A 22,359-nucleotide genomic window follows, 5' to 3' on the forward strand; every position below is an offset into this window, starting at 1 on the left:
GACTCCCATCAACTAGAATCAATAGGCTAAGATCAAAACACAATCTTCCTCGGACACTGGCGCCCAGATGCTTGCAGTAGTCAGTCACCTCTTGCCTCTCTTTTTCCCCTTCCCCTTGACATAACAAAAACCTAAATTCTTTACTTTCTCAAGCTGGTGCTTTAGAATGCTGGTCCGCCATCTTCTCAGCTTGCTGGCTTTCTGAACAAAGTCTCTTTCCTTGCCCCAATGCCTTGTCACTCTACTTACTGGCTGTTGCATGGCAAGCGGTATGAGCTCAGACTCGGTTACATGTATATAACCATATTTTCAAACCATTCCCACCACCTCCATAATTCTTGGATATTTGTATTCTCCTCAGTGTTTTCCTATTAAAAGTATAATCTTGCAACAAACATGGTTGTGTATAAATTTGTCCCCACTTTAGATTTCTTTCAAAAACCATAGACACGGAATTTCTTAATATTGTTAAGGCTCTTGATGGATATTGGAGTTACATATATTTTGGTTATAACTTTACCCTTATTTTATAAGAGAGCCAGCTTCACTAAACCCTGTCCAACATTGTGCATTCCAGGAAGCTTTCTTAATTTATATATAAGGTAGAAAGTAGCCGTAATTGGCTCAATATTTCTATTGTATTAGAAGCGGGTCTGTTTATTTCCTCTGTCTCCTGTACCAACCCCTTGTCCCACTCACTCTATCGAATTCCCGTCACCCCACCACCCTGTCTCCCCCTCTGAGTCACACACACACAGAAATATAATTGCATGACACCTGGCTTCAGGCCCAAACACTGCCTGAGGCTGCATTCTGTAAGGTGCTGTGGTACTTGGCAGAAACCCTTACGTGCATCTCTATGAGTTTACTGAGAAAAAGCCCTACCTTTGGGCAAAACCACACACCGCAGCACTCCAAAGAATGGTCAAGGGACAGAACTCTCCAGGTGTGTGGCAGTCTCCCTCTTTGCATGCAGCATAGCTTGAGTGAAGCCATGGTTGCTGGGTTGAAGTGAAACAGCACAGGGAAAAGGGTGACTTAACTTCTACAAGAAGTCACAGAAATGCTTCCATGGCTACAGCTGCCCTCTCCCAAGGAAGTTTCCCCCTGACAATTGAATGGAGAAGAGATCAGCTTTACAACTTCTGCTCTGCTTGGCTTTGAAAATAATTTTTAAGTTCATGGAGAAAACTAGAGAGAATTTTACTGTCAGGAAAAATAAAAATGCAGATGTATTCTGTGCTGATAGACAACTCAAGATCAGATGAGAAACTGTCCTTGAAGATGCCGGGACTGATTGATGACAGTTTATGCCAAATTCTCCCTCCATTCCCACCTCAACCATGCCTTGCATTTTTATAAGTCCTATGAACCTTGGACTCAACACTGGGAGTACAGGGGTGTAACTCCAAAGTGATTGAGTTTCCACCACTCAGCAGAACGGGATCTCAAAGTTGAAATTAAGTTCAGTTGAGAAACAAGAGATGAAAATTATATTTCTTGCAGGCTGGCTGTGTGGACTATGACTCAAACCCAAACGCCTGTCATTTGCCGATACGCTTCTCCCAGGTAGGGCACCAATCACTACAGCTTCTGTCCTCTGTGAAAAGAACCTTCAGAATTGACAGTCGATAAAATAGACATAGAAACATGTCTACCCAGTATGAATGTTTTCAAATAACTGGCTGATTGGTGTAAATAACATTGTATCATGTGTTCAACTGAGTTAGTGGTTAGAGGAAGCCCAAAGAGTTGATCCACAAGCTCTCTACGATCATATCCTTGACAGCTTGATCGAATTTATAGAGAATCACAGCAGCCGACCCAAGTTTCTGTATTTATATTTCTTGCTTGAACTTCATGATGAAAAACAGAAAACTGTTCTGAGTTATTTTAACATTAAACACATTCATCCTTGGAATTGGAAAACGCTAATGCTTTCCTATGCCCATATGCTGAATAAAATTGAAAGTAAACAGAGCTAGCATATTTTGGGAATTGCTACTATAGTCATCCAACCAATTACAAACTCATTTCAAGGTGGTTATTATAGTATTATTTGTTGATATTTATATGTCTGAAGAAGAGCCACTTCTGTAGTGGTATATCGTACTACATATATTAACAATATAGAAAGAACCAAGAAAACTCATCCATTTCATAAATACCAGCATTGATTCTTTAAGCCTAAAATTTCCAGAATCAGCATCTTAAAGAAGAAGTCCTTTCTTCACGATCATAAGTTTCACATTTTCAGATAAAATTACATCTATGTCATAGAGGTATAGTAGATTAAGAATGATAATGTTTGACTGTCTGACTCATACCATTTATTTAATCAAATTGCCGGAGCCTATTCATAAATTAAAAGGCGTTTTAAGAATTAATAGTACAGTTTGTCCTAGACTATAACATAGTTTACTGTATCTAACATATTTACCAATTTAGAAGGAGAAAAAAATTAAGTTTTGGTGTAATAACTTTACCTCTACGATGCTAAATATTAACCTAACATATTTTGTAGAATAAAACTTTGCCAGAAAGTAGTTCCTCAGTTAAAATTTCTTCATAGTTAATGATTATTCTTATATGTAAGAATTTTTTTCTCCTCAACCACAGAATGAACATATAGAGGACAGAGAAAAGGTTGTGTATTGTTCTTTATACCTCTAAGTGCCACATCTGTATGTTTGAGCCATATCTTACGTCTGGGAAAATTTCATTCTACATTTTAGGAAGCTTTACATGCACTTCTCTCTTTTCCTTGAAAACACGTTAACTGTATAGTACCAACATAAATTAGTATTTAAGTAAAATCAAGCTAAAATTATTAGCTTGTGAGAGGCAAATCACCATAGTGGCTATCATATATTTACAAATGTTCCAAACATACTAATGGTGGTCATTCTTGCTCTGTGCAATGAGAAATGGTGGATATGAAAAATCTCTGTGTGACTTCAGCCTTCTTCAGGATACTGTAACAACCACACTGACATTCCCGGCCAGTATCATAAAGTCAAGGTCCCTCCCTAGAGAAAGTGTTGCTCTTGGATCCTGGGTTTTGGCTTAAGTGACACCTGAAACTCTATGTGCACTTCATCATCTTGTCAAATACCCATGCCATCCTGCGTTTTCTACAGCTCTTCATGAGTGTTGCTTAATGTGATGGGAAAGTGTAAGAAAGTGTCAGGTCCCAATAGATTTGCCCTTCCAGTTGGTGCCCGGGACTCCTTCCATTGCAGGCACACTGCTTGGTGTTATAACCACTACATTGGATTTATCAGCCATACTGAGAGCCTAGAGCACCAGGGATTGAGATTTTTGTGTATGTATTCACACAAGGAGACACATTCTACCTTACTGGAATTTTTCTTTTGATCAATCTTTTGAGTTGTTTGCAGTCTCTTGGTCTTGGACTTTAAGGGAACCACCTCATTGTTGGTGGGAAGTCTGTGGCACTTGCCCATAACCCCATTCTGGTTAAAGCTATCCCATCTACAGACTTATTTTGAAGAAATCTGCCTGTGTCAGTTAGCTCTTTCTGAGTGACAAAGAACCTCTAAATCTCAGTAGCATTTATTTAGCTCATGCATCAGTGCGTTGACTAGAGGCTGTCTGATCTACAATGGGCCAATGGAAGTGACTCAGTTGGTGCACTTATACTCTGCCTGTCTCTCATTCTTTTCCTGGGTCCAGCAGCTTGGACCAGGCCTACTCTTTCCACAGCGATGGCTGAAGTGAACAAAGGTAAGAAAAAACACGCAAGTCCTTTTGACCTAGGTCCACCACTGGCATATTACCACTTCTGCCCCATTCTATTGGCCATAAGCCCCAAATCAAAGGATGAGACAATATATTCTGCCCCTTCAGCAGGAAGAATGTGAAGTCTCATGGTGAACAGCATGGCTAGTGGGAAGGGTAGAGAACTAGAGCCATTAATGCAATGTACCACACTGCCACAGCTTTTCCTTACACATCAGTTACCTTGCCGTAAACCCCAGAATCACCCTACCTTTGTATCATTAAGTTAGGAATTAGCATCTGATCCAACAGCAGCCACCTATGTGTGTATTGACATATGAGATAGCCTGATACAAGCGCTTTGGTCAATGAGAGAACTTTTTGTTGGATGATAACTAGCTGATCGGATTAGATATTTTCTTGGGGATGTTTGAAACATACACAGAGGCACGTGGACAACTGAACAGAGTAGAAATGGAATGATACAGAGAGTGAAGCCAATGGGTGGGAGGCATCAGGCTTTGGAAGCTGTGGTGGGCTGAATAATGGCCCCCTAAGATAGCCACACTCTAATCCCTGGAACCTGTGAACGTTATTTTATATGGCAAAAGGGACTTTGCAGATATGATTAAGTTAAATTGAGATGGGGGATTATCCTGGATTACTGAGGTGGACCTGATGTTATCACAATGGTCCTTATAAGAATGATTAGGAAATTAGAGTCAGAGGAGAAGGGGCTGTGATGACAGAAGCAGAGAGTAGAGTGATGTGCTTTGAAGATGGAAGGAATGCAGGCAGCCACTAGAGGCTGAAAAAGGCAAGGAAATGGATTCTCCCCTCAGAGCCCCCAGAAGGAGCCAGTTAATACCTTGATCTAGCTCACTGAGACTGAGCCTGATTTCAGACTTACCATCTCCAGAACTGTAAGAGGATAAATTTGCTCTGTTTTAAGCTACTAAATTTATGGTAATTTGTTACAGCAGCAATAGGAAACTAATGCAGAAGCTGTGAGTTAAAAAAAAAAAAAAAGCTGTCAGGTAGAAGAGAGTACAGATGAGGAAAATCCACTAATTGGCACCAGTGGTCACCATGGAAACGGCAGTAGCTAAGAAAGGGAGTAGTTGGGTCTCCTCCATAGTAGAATATTGGAGTTGAAAGCAGTAGGCTTCTGCTTCTACTAGAAGTACGCTGTACTCTAAAGAATCATCCAGTTCTCAAAGAGGTCTAGCTCGTTAGCCGCCAACGCTACTTTCACTTCTCCCTAATTTTTGTGTTCCTTGTGTATACTTAAATGTCAATTAACTGAGGTAAACTTAGTGAGTCAGTGTTTATTATAACTCAAAAAGGCCTAACCTACATTATAATAACTAGATTATATGAGGGGTCATCAACAGTGACATTATGCACATTTTGGGCCAGATTATTATTTGTTGTAGGGGGTTCTCCTGTGTATTATAGGATGTTTTGCAGCATCCCTGGCCTCTACTCACTAGATGCCAGTAGCATTGCCCTCTCCAGTTGTTACAACCAAAAATGTCTCCAGACATTGCCAAACGTCCCCCAAAGGTCAAAATCACCCATGGATGAGAGCCACTGAACTGTACTAACTTCAGCCCTCATGTATGTTCTTTATTAATGGTAACTATTATTAGGATTGACTAATGTTTTAAAATGCTGAGAATAGAAGGCAAAACACACTACTTGTGTGACCTTGGGGAAGTTTTTTTTAACCTTTCTGTGGCTTAGTTTTCTCATCTGTAAAATAGTAAAGGAGACAACAGTATCTACCTCATGAGATTGTTGGGAGAATTAGATTAAATACATATATGCTTAAAACAAGGGTCAGCAAAATTTCTGAAAAGGGTCAGACAGTACGATTTTTTTTTAGGATTTGTGGACCATAGAGCCTCTGTTGCAACTTCTCAGCTCTGCTTTTGTAGGGCAAAAGCAGCAGAAGACAATACTATATAAATAAATGGGAGTGACTGTGTTCTAATAAAATTTTATTTACAAAAACAGATGGCAGGCTGAATTTCACCTGGGCCAATCTATAGTAGTTTGACCAGCACTGGCTTAGAAGGTGCCTGGCACATAGTAAGTCCTCAGTAAGTATTAGCTATTTTTATTATTATTCCTCTTATGTGGTCTCACAGCAGGTATGAGGAAGCAGACCCACAAGTGAGGAACAAACGGTTCCCATGGGGCTTTAATGTTTGCTTTTTGCTACTTTTCTCTAGAAGAGCTGATGGTTGTCTCTGGCAACTTAGAGGACCAAAGAAGAAAATGGGAATCTATATAGATAACAGGTCCCTTTCCTCAGATCAGAAGCCATGCCTCCCTTGAAGAAATGCCCAGGAATGGTATAGAATCTTGCCCAATTTCCCATGTCTACCAGAGATCACTGAAAGATCTTTTGAAAGGACAAGTAGGTAGAAGTTTTTTATGGTGCCTAGGAGATCCTAGAATCCTGGCCAATGTGGAGGACCCACCAGAATTACAGTCTAAGTTTCCTCACAAACTTGCTTCTGTATTAAATCCTAGAGAACTCTAAACTAATCACATCAGCAGTTCCAACTTTGAAGGGAGGCTTGCTGTTGCCTTGGTGTGAGAGATCACTGAAGTGAACAATTTTTGCTGTGCCTGTTCAGCACCTCTTTCCCAAGTATTGCCTCACTCAGCCCCCCAACCATAAGTCCGCCGAGAGAGAGATCCCTCATTTCTAAAATGTGACCCATCTCCCGGCCACAATTGATTTGTTATAAGGTGGACACTTTGTCCTAGTTGGGCAAATCAGTTCTTGTCCTGACATTTTTGTATGGGATATAAATAGAATAGTTTCCATCCAGGTACTTGTATTAACCGTAATAAGCAAGTGCAAAGCTGTTGACAAATACAGTTTCCACCAGTGGGTGGGGACGCAAAAGAAACTGATCTGTACCTTTTTTGCAGTGGTTAGAAACTGTACTTCTTAACTCTTTCTCTCTGCTAGGGATTCCCGTTTCTCCCCTTCTAGTTCATGTGAGAATGGCAATATAGTCAGTGTATGTTTATGTCCACTTTGAAATCATATCTCTGCATAGAGATCTACTTAATCTGTGTGTGGGGGGGGAGCGGGCTCCTGGCTTCACCTCCAAAACTAAAATTAGTCCTTAATCAGACTAATTAAATGCTGTAAGTGTTTTTGGGCTCAAAGTCAAATTTTTTAAAGTTATATTAAAAATTTGTTCCAGTTATTATGAGTAAAGATAAAGCCTCTTTTGTAGCTATTATTCAGACAACAAAAGTCTTTTATATTGGAACCCTCCCTCTCTTTTCCCTAATACTAGATCCTTGCTCACCATTCCAGACACAGTTCACATCCCTCTTTGCCATGAATTTTCAACCAGCTAACAATTCCACGTTAAGTCCTCCCTTCCTTGATCTCCAGAAGCCTTTATTAACAATATGCTTACTGCCGTTTTCCTGTTGGTTATGGTACCAGGCCACGCACTCACAGAGCCTTGGGAAGAGGTAGCCCAGGGGAGCAGGGTCCTTCATCACAGGTCACTCCTCTGCCTTCCAACTCCAACAAACAGCCAGCTTATCTACTCTTTGGGCAATAGTTGAGTGAGAAAAGCTCAAGTTAAATGAGATTTGAATAATTAGCTAAATCAAACAGATTCTGTCTCAGGAATTTGCACTTGAACTCTAGAAGAGAGAGGGGCAGAGAGGAAGACACAGAGAAAAATGGAGCCAGGGAGCAGCCATATAACATTAATGGTAGGGCATTTGTGCAAGCGTTCTGCCAATTGCCTTGAACCCAGGACAAGACACCAGCTCTTATCGTCCTGCAATGCCATGACGTGGATCTTTATTCTGGAGCTCCATTACAGCTCATCTCTCTTATTATCACATAAATTCTAATGAAAATTCCCAGTGAGTTACTATGACTGGGAATGAAAATAACTAACTAAAACACTAGCCATTTATTATATCCTCTCTTGTCTTTGTTGCATGTTGCATACCTGACTATTTACTGAGATTATCAGCTCTGTGAAGAGAGAAATATTATGTATCTTCCCAAAGGAGCTAGCACAGTCTTCCTGCACATTGAGATCCCCAGGAAGAACATATTAAATTGTAGTGACATCTAATCCCAATATTTTTTCTAAAACCAATTTAAAAACTTTCCCCAATGTGTTTGTTATATGTTATTTTAAATAATGACAGCTGAATTCTTTCTTTCAGGTGTGGGATGTCCTACAAGATTTCTTCCCAGACAGTAGAAAGAACAGAACAGTTTAGCTAATCTGTTATTTTCATCTGTATGTAATTTACCTCCACTAGAGATAGAGAATTAGCCAGCAACTTCCCTAAACCACTACTATGTATTCACAGAACCAAATGTCTGCTGCCAAAACTTTTCGTCCCTTGATTCTTTGCATAAATAAAAATTATACCGGGAGATGAAAAAATACTATGGCGAGGTAGAGTGAGAAATGAGGGTGAGCCAGAAAATATCAGGTAAGGGTATTTTCAACTGTTTGAACTCCCCATCACTCACCACACTCACCTTGAGCACTAGAAACAGGGGTGGTGGAGTACCATTGGGTAGTCGGAAAAGTCATGACGCATTTTTGCAACGAAAAACATAGAAAAAATATGTCATAGCTTTTTGACAGCCCAATATCTCTCAGCCTTCATCTCCACACTGCATTCTTTTTCTTTCTTTTTTTTTTTTTTTAAGATTTTTATTGGGGAATTGGGGGATGGGAACAGCATTGGGGAATTGGGGAAAGGGGAACAGACAAGACGCTGTCCTTTTGTTCCTGTCTAGTTGTGGAGGACGTTGCTTCACTGGCCCGAGTTGGCACCATCATTGCGCTCTTCTCGGGCTTGGCAGATCAGTCACCGGCTTCCTGACAGCCGCTCACTGTGGCTGCTGGCCACTCATGCTGGCTGCTGGCCACACATGATAGCCCATGGCAACCCACTGCCACAGGGGCTGCAGCCCACGCCGTCGCCGGAGACTCACAGCAGCTCAGCTCCAGGTTGAACTGTTGTTCAGCATCTTAGCTGTGGAGGGCAGTGTTACTGGCCCTCATATGTGGGATCCGAACCGGGGCCCTCTGGCATCCCAAGCCAGCTCTTTACCAACGCGCCATTCGGCCGGCCCTGCACACTGCATTCTGACAGCACACTAGAGGCTCATCATATATAAGTGTACAGAGTAACTCGACAAGGCTTAAGTTTTTCTCAAGTCTGTGATGTTTTGACATTTCAAACTATTACTCTTTAATAGAAAAGATAAATCAAAGGCAGGTTACCTTGGAAGTATTTTATTTAGCAATATTCTTAAATTACATCTCATAACTTTGATCCTTCCTTAGAAGTTTATACTTAAATCTGAAACTTTTACAAAATCTTAAAGCTTCAGTTTCAACTTTAAAAATACTCAATAAAGATGGAAAAAAGGCAATAATAGATTTTAAATATGTATTCAGGATCCAATTACTTGCACTATTTTTTTCTAATTAAGGGGAAAAAATTGCGTAAATATTCTTCCTAACACCAGAGACTATCCTGTGTGTCTTCATTTGAATTAAGTCCCTATATTAGCCACATGTTTCTGTCCTTTGAAAGCCATGCTAATGCATATATTTTATGAAAGAATTGGAGAAACTGTTTTTTTCTACCAATTTCTCCTAAAACATGTTTTATTCTCTTACAGCTTTCATTTCCAGAAAAACAGATATTGCTTCTTTCTGTGTAAGAAACGCTATTGCTATAAATCTGTTTTCCCCTCCCACTGGAAAATATTATCTAATCTTTTCATACTCTAAATAAAAATTCAGCTGTTAGTGTTCAAGAATTCTGAAATGTAATTTTTCTAGTCTGTGTGTCCATGGCAGCAGACAAGACTAACTTCCATCCAGAATATAAAACAGAGTTATTGAAGATGTAATCTACAAGTATATTATATCAATAGTACACAGCTATTGCCTGGCCTGCTCCCAAAACTCCTCTCTGCCTATGAAAACTTCACTCATTCTCCACTTATAGTCCAGGACGGTCTAGATGAGCCTGAGACTCACATTGGCCAATGGAATTCTCCCAATGGGAACCTCCCCCTGCTCCCCAGACTTTTGCTGGAATAATAGAGAAATATGCATTCTGTCCCTCTATGATTGTGGGTATTATTTTCTTCAGTGTCCATCTCACCTGTCTCCCATTGTATATTTGGCTTGGGTGGGACTGATACAACCCCAACTTCAGAGGTGAGTCCTAATTGGTATAAGCCAATCAGTAGAGTTCCTCCTTCTCTTGCCCTACATATTGGTTCCAGGATGGTCAATGACCTGAGTTGTTCCTCACAGAATGAAATATAGGACTTCTGTCCAATAACTCAGGAGAAAGAGTTGTTCCCTTAACTCTGATTGATGTGGTGTGTATCTGTGAGGCCTAGGACCAGCTGACACACAAAGAGGGGCTAAAAGAATCCCAGAGAGTTTGATCAAACCGCATCCACGCGCATCTAAGCCACTGGAATACATCTGGACTGCTATCTGTTAGGTGAGCCAGTATATTTATTATTTAAACCAGTTTGTGCTGATGATCATGTCTGCTGATGTTCTCATTACCGGATTTGCCATTCCATGGAGACAGCTCACCTGAGCATCAAGTCAAAGTGGAGGAAAGCAGAACCAGGAAAGAGAGGGGAGACTGATTGCTGGTAACAGCACTTGGGGTTCCTTCTTCATATGTAATTAATACAGTATTGTTTGTTATTTAAATTCATTTGAGTTGGCTTTCTTCTACTTTTAAATGTGAAATCCAGACTTATTCAGTGTGTTTCTGGTTTCTACAGTTTACTGGCTCCAAGACTAGATTATTCTCCCATTGAAAGAACCATCATAAGAACAAGATTTCATAATAGAACAAAGAAATAAAATCCTTCAGAACTAAGTTGAGTATAGTATAACCATTGGTCTGAAAACCTTAATTTATTATTTAGGCAGATCACCAATTTGCTACTGTAAAGGATCATACTGACTAACAATGATAGAAAACCTTAAAAAATGGCTTAGATAAATTCCATCACTCTCTCAATGCCTAGTTAGGTGCTGATTCTATATGCTCCAATTGGATGATTATTATCTATATTACATTCCAGGCTGCCAAGGAGGGTCAAGGCTTCCTCTCTCTAAGACCACCACCAGAAGTAAAGATTGTATGGATCGAGGCTAGGAGCACTGCTAAGCTCCAGTGCTAAAGGCTAATACTTCCAATATGACACAAAGGGTTTGACATCCCTATGGTTTCATTCTACAGTCATCCTTTTGGAATCTCCTCTCTTAGGGTGCCGTATTTATGGTGTGTGGGGGGATACTATTCTGGGCTTTTTCCTTCTCCCATGCAACTATTATTGTCAGGGGAATTTTGGCCTCTTTTTTCTCAGGGTGTTTCTACTCCCATTACTCTCAAGCCCTGACAAATGGACAGAATATCAGCAAAGTCAGATAAACAGTACATAAGTTCAATGGTTAAAATAGAGGTTGAAAAAGAGAGCAGCTGTATTGGACAATATTTTGACCAGCCTATCAAAAAAAACTCTCATAAATAAATTCTATCCCAGAATAAAGGATACCTCAACTCTAACCTAGATGTCAGTCATAGAAAACTATGTATTTGACATTCCCTGAATTCATTATGCTTTTAAACTTGCTATGCTGCAATTCCTCATCTGTATTAATGGATGCAATAATTGTACTTATAAAGCTATTATGAGTTATGAAAAAATTAACTGTATATATAGTCCCTAGGCACACAGAAAGTGTTAGGTATTAAAACATATCTCTACCATGGCCTTTATTAGATTGTGATAGAATTACAATATTTCTTCTAGTAGACTGTGTGATTTGTGAGGGTAGACTCTGATTAATTTGTATTTATGCACGCAATGTTTTGCAAAATTAGGAAGTTCTCCATAAACATATGTCCAGTACATAAATAACTGAATGTTTAGAGTTCAAACTTCTATTGGCTACAAGGGAGAATGGGAAAAAGACTTTCCCTATAAATATTTAAGCTATACACAAATCATATTTAAATCATCATATATAAATGCAAATAACAATATAATAATGTGATAATTTTCAAGATGTGTGCTTTGCATTCCTCAACTCAAATTTTGTATTATCTCCGGATTTGAAGGGTAGGTAGTACAGATAACAAAAAAAGCAAACACTGATCTAGTATGCACAGATTAAAGTAAATCAGCGTGTTCATGATGAGAATCAGAAAGTAGGTCTAAATGTCTTTTTTTCCCTTCCCCTTATTCTTTCTCTCCTCTATGAAGGAACTCAAATTTACTTCCGGAGTATGTACTACTTCTCTTACACTACTAATAGAGGGAAGTACTAAAATGTCTGAGGATTGACAAGAAGTAGAAGAGCTAGCAAGGTGTTCCCTGAAAAGGTTGTGTACGCAAAGGGGTTAAGAGACCAAAGAACGAGGCCGACAAGTCCAGCTTATCCATTAATGGGTTTAAAAGGGAACTTAGACAGAAACGGTCCTGGGTGGCTGCAGGACATTCAGATCTCTACATCTCCCACTGCCTAGACCACCCTTTTTTATCCCCCCTTGGAGATGGGCCTAAGTGCTAGGAAAAGAGTCTATGGGTAGTCAGGGGGAGACAAGGAGCTAGATACTAACAGGCCCTGGCGCCAGGGACAGCTAAGAGATAGATAACATCAAGGGCGCCAAGCCCCAGAGGAAAGAGTAATGGAAACTTCCTGACCAGCCTGAAACCTCTCTACACATTCCAGAGTCCACCAGGGGGAAGGGTAGCGAATCAAAGTTCCGGAGTCATTTACTCAAGCTGGCAGACTGGCTTCAAGATGGAGTCAGCTTTTCAAGATGGGGTTGTGATTATATGCTCTTGGGTCTCTTATTTATAAGGAACCACTCCTTGGCTTCTCCTCCAAATCTAAATCATCCCAGTTTCCCAAGAATATATCCACCTATTGCAAGCATTTAGTTCTTGTATGCTTTCAATAGTACCAGTCTTTCAATCAAATCCTTGAACGTTTTTAAAGCTCTGGGCTTCAAAACCAGCCTTCGGGCTTACAGGGAGCTTATCAGTGCTGCCCATAATGACAGATGTGTATGGATCCAACGAAAAATTTTCATTCACAATGACAGTACTGCAGCCTCACAATTTTGAACATTATTTGCAAAGTGTATAGTCTATGAAGGCTTGAAGGAAATGCTAAAATTAAAAGGCAAGGAAAACATTTTTTATGATGACCTGTTTAAAAACTAGGAAAAAAAAAACCCAACTTACTTTTTGGGGGGTTTATGTTCTCCAAATAGGCCAAGGAAATCAAGTTAAGCATAATATACTTATAGATTATTAAACAACAAAATTTATTGTGTAACTGCAAGAAGTGCATCATATTTATTTTTTTTAAAGGTATCCAGTCTTCAAACTTAAAAGTTTACTTCCATTTTCCCTCATGGCTTCTGTACTTCCCAATGATTTTTATGAGGATAGTTGTTCAAATTAGAATCTCTGAAAGGCATCCTTTTTTGAAACTTAAAATGTCCTTGGCATTTAGAATATCATTCATTTAGGTGCATTTCATAAACCTAGAAACATTAAAATTCTAACTAAAATGTTGAAGAATACTGGAGTTACTAAAAGAGGTTTTAAACAAATTTCTGGAGATTTAATGTAAAGCAGATTAATTTTCTGCACAAATAGTTTAGGGTTGCACAATTTGAAAAAAGAAACTAATGTCTCAAATTTCCTTTATGCTTTTCCTTACCAGGAGATGATTTTTAGTATTTCTTTACCTGTAGGCATGATCCACTTTTGTCAGGGTTCACAAAGCTAGCAACAGCTGTCATAACATACAGTCATATCCTTCAAGAAAAAAAACAGTCATCAAAGGTCCTTATGTTTCTTTCTGCCATTATAAATACGTAGACAAAAAATAAAATAGGTCTCTATCAAAAAATGGACTTACTGGATTTGTGGAGGAAGACAAAGAAGGGCCTTGGTAGAGTTCATGGCCTTTCCTCTGACTCTAGCTTCCTCACTGTGATTCTTGATTAGACGCTATTGCATTTTCCATTGGCCTGTGAGAGACATGTAATTAATCTTTGATAAACTGAGCTATTTCCAGACTGAAGCCTTTTACATAATTTTGAAAGATCTTTAAAAAAAAACACCCAGATTTCAGGACTGTTCTGTAAAAAACATTTAGCAATGCAGCAATCCTACTGGCCATCTTTAACTCATCCCCCTCCCCCCACTCCCACCCTATCCCCAACCACCTGGCCCCCTCACAAAGGTCTACACTTTAGGAAATAGTCTAGAAAACCTTAAGCTATAGAGTGGTTTCATCCTTGGGTTATAGAATTGCTATATAAGAAACATCTACTCAAGGATTGTTGTTCAAACCTAGGTAGTTATGTCTAGAATATTAAGTTCAATTTTAAAAATGAGAGCTCTATATTCCTTGGGCTTTTTTGAGAGTATAATGATGAGAGTGGTAAGAGGCCTTCTGTGGTAGGATGAATAATTGCCCCCCACCCCCAGGTATGTCCGTATTCTAATTCTCAGAACCTGTGAATGTGTTACATAGCAAAAAGGACTTTGCAGATGTGATTAAGGATTTTGAAATGGGAAGATTATCCAGGTACCCCAATGTAATCACAGGGATGCTCATAAAAGGGAGGCAGGAAGGTTGCAGTTAGAAAAAGATGTTAGACAGGAGTAGAGAGAGATTGGAAAATGTTATGCGCTGGCTTTGAAGATAGGAGAGGGGACCATGAGCCAAGGAATGCAGGTGGCCTCCAGAAACTGCAAAAGGTGAGGAAATGTATTCTCCCTTGGAACCTCCAGAAGGAACTCAACCCTGTGACACCTTGATTTTAGCCCACAGAGATTGATTTTGGACTTCTGATGTCCAGAACTATGAGAAAATAAACTTGTGTTGTTTTAAGTCACTAAATGTGTGATAATGTGTTACAATAGCAATAGGAAACTAATTGCTATCTTCTCTAGTAGATTTCCAATATATACAGGTATATAGACAACTGCTATTAACAACTACAAGTGATCCTAATGTCAACACTGAAGAATTAATTCACTGAACAACAGAGCCTCAGGGATGGAGAATCTTGCTGGGTAAATCACATTTAAATGATTGCCCTTTGGTATAATTATAATTTTATTCCCTGGCTGAAATGTGATTTGTCCAGTGACAGAAATTAAAGCAGACCTTAGGGCAATGAGGGAAAGAATTCCACCTTTACCTGAGGATTAGGACAGAAAGTTTACAGGAAAGGGCTTGTTCTGGCCCAGTATGTAGTGAGGTAAGAAATCCTTCTGATGCAACTACCTATCCATTACATGGATACCAAGAGTAAACTCTTTATCTGTTCTCTTATTTTCTTTTTCTCTGAAAGATCTCTATAATGCAATAACTATAGATTTGAAGCCCAGGTTTGTGAGTCCACAAATTATACTGACACAGGGAAAGGGGTTTCTTCACCATGCTTGACCTCTAAGAAATCAGGGTGGGACCATCTATAGTGACATGTGTTAGGCACTAAAACACCATTTACCTTAGAGGTAGAGATCCATCAATTTTCAAAGCAACACTTTATAGAAGCAACAGCATCAACAGAAGACTTCCCTGGTGAGTAAACCAGATATTCTGGTCATGATACAAGAAGTACCATGGCCTTAGTAAGCATCTCTGAGAATCTTAGGCTTCATTGAGACAGCCTGTGTAGAGATGAAAGACACACTTGCTCTATTTAATGATGTTAGGAATTTTTAATTTGAATGTTAAAAGATAAGTGACCTGGTTTTGGATGTGCCACTTGGTAAAGTGATATATTTTCATTCATAGGGGTTCCAGTCATGATGGAGCAGCTTATACCAGACTAATGTTGTGCCAGAAACAAGTATAAAAGCTGAGCAAAATATAACTATATAAAGCATTTGTTTGAAGACAACTGATGCAGACACAGTTTGAGGGGCTGATTCCTGACAGAAGGGAAGCATAGCAAGGAGAGCTCTAAAGTCAATCTGGCCTTTTCCCTGAGGCATTTCCTAATTCACAAAAAGAGGGACTAGATTCTGAGTAAAAAGCTACAGGCTTACTGGTAGAGGCAAGAGAGGACTGGGCTCAAGTCTGCCAAAGAGGTTGAAATTAGAGGGGCAAAATTTCAGGGGAAGAAATGACAGAGAAGTAAGCCCAAAACTCTGCATTTGATTTTCTCTTGAGTTTGTGAACTTTTAAGCTGTATATGGACAGAGTAAGGCCAACAAATCCACCAGAAAACAGCAGCTATGAGGCTCAAGCTGAGCAGAAATTTCTTGCTCAGGAGACAGATGATGGAGTTCAGAGATTGCTAAAATAGAGAATTTGTAAACACCCAGACTTTTATTTGAGACAGCAGAAAGGCTATGCCTATGGAAATAAATCTGTCTGAAACAGACCTGCCCGAATAAATACTAACACCAGCCTTCCTTGGAATCAATGTGGTGTGCCTGCACACTATCTGCCTCCCAGAAGAAAACGTCATCTCCACAATTGTTCATCACAATATCCAGCATTCAGTTAAAAAGTATGAGCCATGCTAAAAAAAACAGGAATGAATGACTCAAACCAAGAACAGAACAATAGAAACAGGTCCACAGATATGGGAGTTTTACTTAAGTATGTCATACTAAATAAGCATATTTAATGTTTAGAACAAGAAAAAAAAATGGAGAATTTCAGCATAACCATGACTCCATCAATGGGAATCAAATTTTACAACTGAAAAATACTTCATCTGAAATTAAAACTTTAATCTGTGAGACTTTTGCCTCCAGATAGAATGTGGAAGATATTAATAGGCCATAACTCTCAAGTGAACTAGAAAAAAAATCAGATAAATTACAAAACCTATGTCTTTAGAAACACTACAAACTTGTGGAAGGAGGAATTGATGAACCAAAATACCAGAATCAGAGCATGTACAGACTCACTATACTCCCCAGGAAAAAGCTAGTTGGCAAATTCAGCTTACCTCTGTAAATCGAGGAAATATAAAGGCTTCAAACTTCTGCCATATTGTGGATTTGAGGGTTCAAGGCAAATTTTACATGTCTCCAACACCAGAATAACTTGCATCCCATCTGGGTTACAGGTGGATTCATAGAAATCCCCTTTCTGCTGCTTTAGATGCAATGGTCTAATCTTAATTATTGGCATGTTGTCCTAAAACATTTTAATGTTTAACTCAATTTTACTTCACTATGAAAGGAAGACTCATTTTTCTTTTAATATTATTTTATTGGCTATTAACTGCTTAGGTTATTGGTGAGTACATGGATAGAAAAGTAGTTCTTGTCTTTGAGTCAATAGCAAAAAACATCAAGCGATGTGTATTTCATCATATGTTGTGTGTGAGGAAGGGTGGTGAAGTTCTGTACACGTCCTTCAAAGGCTACCTCAAAAGTCACACCTTCCGTTAAGATTTCCTTGATTTCCTGCCCTCCACTACTCAAGATATAAACAGTATCTCTTTTCTGCTCTCCCATAGCACTTTATTTATTCCATCATTAGGACTCTTCTCATTTCTCATTTTGGCTAGTAATATAGGGTTTTTTTTTCATGTATATGTCTAATTAGTGCCCTTATTAGAATCAAAACCCCGAGAGCATGATATGATTTGATTAACTTTTGAATTCAGTACAGTGATGAGTATAGTGTATTACATATATTCCGGAATTCTTGGGAGTTAGACATTCTCTCTTCTACATTTCCATGTTATATATACCACAAATGTACACAGCATAATTTATCCCTTTGCTTCTTTCCCAATACACTGTGAGCTTTCTTTGGAGAAAAAGCCCAAATCTTGTCTATCTTTATTTTCAAAGTTCTTGGCAACTTTAAATGTGTGTGCACATTTGCACTCACCCCCCCCCCCGTGTGTGTGTGTGTGTGTGTGTGTGTATACAAAATGAATAACACCCACTTAAGATTTGTTGCATGAATGAGTAAATAGCATAGAGAAAAGAGGCAGACAGGCTAGAGTTTGAAAACAAGCTCTGCCACTTGTGACAAGGATAAAATATTTAAAGTTGAAGTGTTCTCATTTGTAACATAGGGAAGGTAAATTTCCTGCTAGTTTGGCCTTTTTTGAAGCACTTTCGAAGCTTTAGGGACTGTAAACTATTTAGAGTCTGTGAAGGCACTAGGTTAGGGGAGTAACAAATTCCTCATAAAGGCCTTTTCTACACAATCGTAACTTTTGTTTTCATTTTCTATCAATCATGCCTTCTTTATCAACCACCAAAGCTTTCTTATTATTCTTATTGCATTTTTTTCTCAATTCTGATCATTGCTAACCAGAAAAACATGTCTTTTGCCCCTTGTCATAATTATGAATTCTTGCTACAACTTTTGGGACGTTTGTATATATGTACATGTAAGTTGATTGCTAAGGTAGGTGTGTGTATAATATATGCATTTCTTATGGATAGCATTCTAACCCAGGTATTAACATTAGGACAGGACATAATCACCATCTTATCTAGAGGCAGTGATGTCCAAGGCCTTAATCACCAACATTTGAATTAAATATTTTACACTGCTTTCCTAATGCTTTATTGATATAATCCTAACAACTCTCGTGTCAACACATTTAAAAATACCTTTAAAAACTTGTTTAAAAGGATGCGTTTTAAGTAGTACTTACAGGGAGTGGCCTCTGCCCCTTGGAAAAATTATGGAAATAATTACATACTTTTGTTAAAGTATATTGAATTTTCTCATTTGAAGCTGATTATTGTGTATGGAATACTTACTATAGTCACTATATCACTTTTTAGCTAACATTTATACATAAATTCTAAAATGTTTTGGCTTTCAGACTCAATAGCAGTTGATACACTTTACTGAGCTTCAAATGTGACACCTGATGCAATAATTTTGTAGATTCTGAGAACCTCATACATATAGTCTAAAAAAAGATATATCTAATAGTATTTATGAGGTCAAGGCCTTGCACATTTTACCAGGGCCAACTTATTTTGCTTAGGTTCTGCTAAAGACCCTCTAATCAAAGTCATGCATCTGTGTGCCTCCTTGTAAAATCCTGTTTTAGCAAGAACCCTGCTTAAGTCAGTTTAGCAAGACCACTCCCTACCCCCAGCCCCTTATCTAATCACTCTGAATATACCATCAAGTTCCTTATCCTCCACCCTCCTTCAGGTGATGTCTCATTACTCTGGCCTGTCTTCAGCAAGAATCCTGTTAGGTGGGTTTACCCATAATCCCCTCCCCCTCAGTGCCCTTACCCCTAAGGTTCCCTTAGTAATTTTCCATACACTGACCCCCACCCTGCTCCTTGGCTAAAATTTCCACTTGCCCATTCTATATTTGGAGTCCAGCCCAATGTCTCTCCCAGTGCAAAATTCTAGCGCAATTCTAGCGCATACCTATCTTGATGGTTCTGACTAGTCTGCCTAACCATCTTTAACAAGTACCAAAAATAATTTTTTCTATAACGCACGCTGTATCCAAGGAAGCTTAGGATAAAAGTTCCAAGGACTTGACGCAAGTCTGTTGGAAACTATACATCAAATGCATGCCCTATAAAAAGTTCAAATTGCAAATACAGTATATTCTTTGTATACATGCTACTTTTGATAAAGTCCCTTATTCTGTGATGTTACTGCCATCCAAGTTTCCTAAAAAATGCAATTTTTTCTAACAATGAAAGGGCTTTTTTTGTTTTTCTCTTTTCTTTTTTCCATCTTAGCCCTTTTGAGGAATCCTTTTTAGGAATCTTCACTGAGCTTCCTGCTGGCCTTGAGCCTCACTTTTTTCCCTATGCCTGAGGACTGGACCAACAAACACTCGGTAAGAAGAATTTGGCTTTGGGGAGTGCTATATTGAGTGACAAATGGATGAGGATGAAGGTTTTATTGAAACATCTGAACCGCATTTAATTTTCCGTGTTGCTTTATTTGTTCCTTAGCCCTCAGGATATTGAGTTTTGTGGGCTCTGGTTGGGTCGTTGGTACTTCAGGCGTTTAGGAACATAATCTGCTTTTCCCGTTAGGATAATATCCACATCTGTGTTAAGGGCGACTTACTCCGAAGTGTTTTACATAGCATTTTTCTAAACCTCCTGAACGAACAAAATTTCCCTGTGAGCGCTGGCACTGCTTCAGCGGCCTCTGGTGACCTTCTGGCTTGGCAACCTGCGCCCCACTCCGCAGGAATCAAGCCTGACCCAGCGTGGCCTTGCGCGCCACCGCCTCGCCAGACCCTCTCTCCCGCTTTCCCTCCCACCGCCCTGGTTCCAGTTTCCACACTGCAGCCTCAGCCGTCTGCGACAGCGACACCACCTCCTCCCCTCCCACGGCTCCCCCGCGACTTCGCCGCGCCAGACAGCGGGTAACCGCCGCCTCCGCTGGGGCATCCCGGCTCCATAGGCCTAGCGCGCTCCAGGCACCTGCCTCTCACTGGTCACCACTGCTGCCCCTCTCCCCGCGGCCCCCTCAGCAATTGGTCCCAGGCTGCCCTTCGTCATCCTCGGCCTCTCGGCGAGTCCCGCCTCCGTCGCCGGGTCATTTAAGTTTATCACAAATAAATAAATAAAGGAGGAAATAGAAATGCGTAGAAAGTAAAAGCAGTCGAGAAGGGGGCGGGGGCGTGGAGGAAAAGAGGGGAGGAGGGGCGGAGGAGTAGACAACCAAACTTGATCGTATCCGTATTGACCAATCACGGCTCATTCCAGTCCGGTCTGACGGGCTGTCTCGACCAATAGCGTCCCACCTCTCGGATCACTGAACAACGAGAAACGACTGACCTCTCCAGAATGGGCGAGGGGGGAGAGGAGAGGGGGGAGTGAAGTGAGAAGACTGTGGACCAATCGCCTGTTAACAGTTCTCTGAGCGATGTTGCCGCGCCCCAATAAGTGCTTGAGATAGCGGATTGGGCTTCTTTTAGCCCAATCGAAGGTGATAGAGATGAGGGAAGAGGGAGATGGAGGCGGGGACATGGGAGGGGAGGAGGAAGAGTGCATTTTGTTTATGGGCGGCAACCTCACGAGGAGCGTCCCATTCTTATAGGCTCACTGAAGCCAAGAATGGCATAAGAGCAACCCAATAGTGGGGGAAGACAGAGGGTTCTCGGCGTGAGGCGCCCAATGTGGACCTTCTACCGAAGAAGTAAGGGCGGGGGAAGTTTAGGAGTTGAGGAAAGAAGATTAAAGAGCGCGAGGAGGTAACGCCAAAAACTCTAATTTGTTGTAGGGCGGGCGGGAGGGGTGTGTGCGTGCCGAGGGGGATGAGGCGTCTGCGAGGCGCTTGGAGTAGGGGGCGGCGGGACGAGAAAGGAAGGGAGCGGGGTGAGGCTGGCGAAGCGAGTTTGAGTGGCGAGCCCGCGGGCTGTCGGCCGGCCGAGCGCGCGCCCCTGCGCCCCGCCCCGCTCGCGCCGCCTCTCTCCAGGCGCCCCTCCTCGCGCCCGGCGGCGACTACGTCCTCACCCGACCTGGCTGGGAGGGAGGGAGCGCGGGGAGGGTCTCGGGTCCCAGGAGCGGGCGGGGCATCCCGCAGCTGGAAACGTGTCTTTACCTACTTCTCTCTACTCCCTGCGTCTGGAGCTGCCGCTTCCAAGAAGAGGAGCTGAGGGGGACTAGCCTGGGCTCTGGAGCTGCTAGAGGCGCCCGCTTGTCTTCCGCCCCCCTCTCCCCTGGCCCTCCCCTGCTTGCCTTGGCTCTCGCGGTCTCTGGAGCGTCTTCAGAGAACTGGGGGGGCGGGAGGTGTCCTGGCCCCAGAGCTGCTGGACGCCCCCGCCAGACCTCGGAGCTGCCCCCGCCTGCTTCGCTGCTACGATTAGAGAGGAGGGGCCTTGGGAAAGGAAGACACCTTTCCTTCTGTCTCTCCTCTTTTGGGCCCCTTTGGAAACATTAAAAAAATGTTGACGCTTTTCAGTAGCTGAGATAAAACGATTGGAAGGTTTGGAAAGTTGAAAAGAATTGCACTCTCACATTGTTGAATGCATTACTATCTGGCTTTCTGGTTCTCTCCCACCATCCACCCCACGCCCCCCACCTCCCTGAATCTGTTATCGTTTCTAAGGATGCTGAAAAGGCAGGAGGCAGGGATTTTTCCAAAAGTTCTGTTGCTAAACACACTTGCACAAGCATATGCTAGGTACACACATAAACTATAAACATTAGCTAAAAACACAATATGGCGTACAGCTACACTACCTAGCGCTGTTATCCGCTGATCTAACAGTGAACCCGGTTGAATGGGGGGTCAGTAGCAGGATAATAGTTCTCCAATAAAAATCCGAATGGAACAAAGTAATTTGGTAGCATATGGGTTAAGTACTGTCCTCAGAGTCAGCATTGGCCCAAGCTAAGTTGAACATGTTAACTTCCTAGACATGTGAAAATTGTCTTCATTACTTACCATTAAAAATAACAAAATGTTGCCAGAGTTTAGTTTTCTCACTCGGTGGTCATGTGTAAATTCCAGCCAATAAAATTAGCAGATGCCACTTATTGCCGCAATGTTTTCAAGTGAACAGAAATCTAAAGTTACTA

General features: G+C 40.9%; 1 protein-coding gene and 1 long non-coding RNA gene across 2 annotated transcripts in view; one reads left to right on the forward strand and one right to left on the reverse strand.

The window, feature by feature from the left end:
- Positions 1–13,576: 13,576 nt before the first annotated feature.
- LOC109387971 (uncharacterized) lies at positions 13,577–21,472 on the reverse strand. Its single transcript, XR_002125134.1, has 3 exons — positions 21,384–21,472; positions 13,752–13,863; positions 13,577–13,648 (listed from the first exon to the last, which is right to left on the reverse strand). It is a non-coding gene; the product is annotated as an uncharacterized LOC109387971 (long non-coding RNA).
- ZBTB20 (zinc finger and BTB domain containing 20) overlaps positions 20,803–22,359 on the forward strand; it is a 769,723-nt gene continuing 768,166 nt past the window's right edge. Inside the window, exon 1 of the mRNA XM_019652231.1 lies at positions 20,803–21,029. The gene's annotated coding sequence lies outside the window, so the exon portion shown is untranslated. The remainder of the gene's footprint in view (positions 21,030–22,359) is intronic.

This window comes from Hipposideros armiger, unplaced genomic scaffold (genome assembly GCF_001890085.2).
Source record: "Hipposideros armiger isolate ML-2016 unplaced genomic scaffold, ASM189008v1 scaffold_176, whole genome shotgun sequence".
NCBI lineage: Eukaryota > Metazoa > Chordata > Mammalia > Chiroptera > Hipposideridae > Hipposideros > Hipposideros armiger.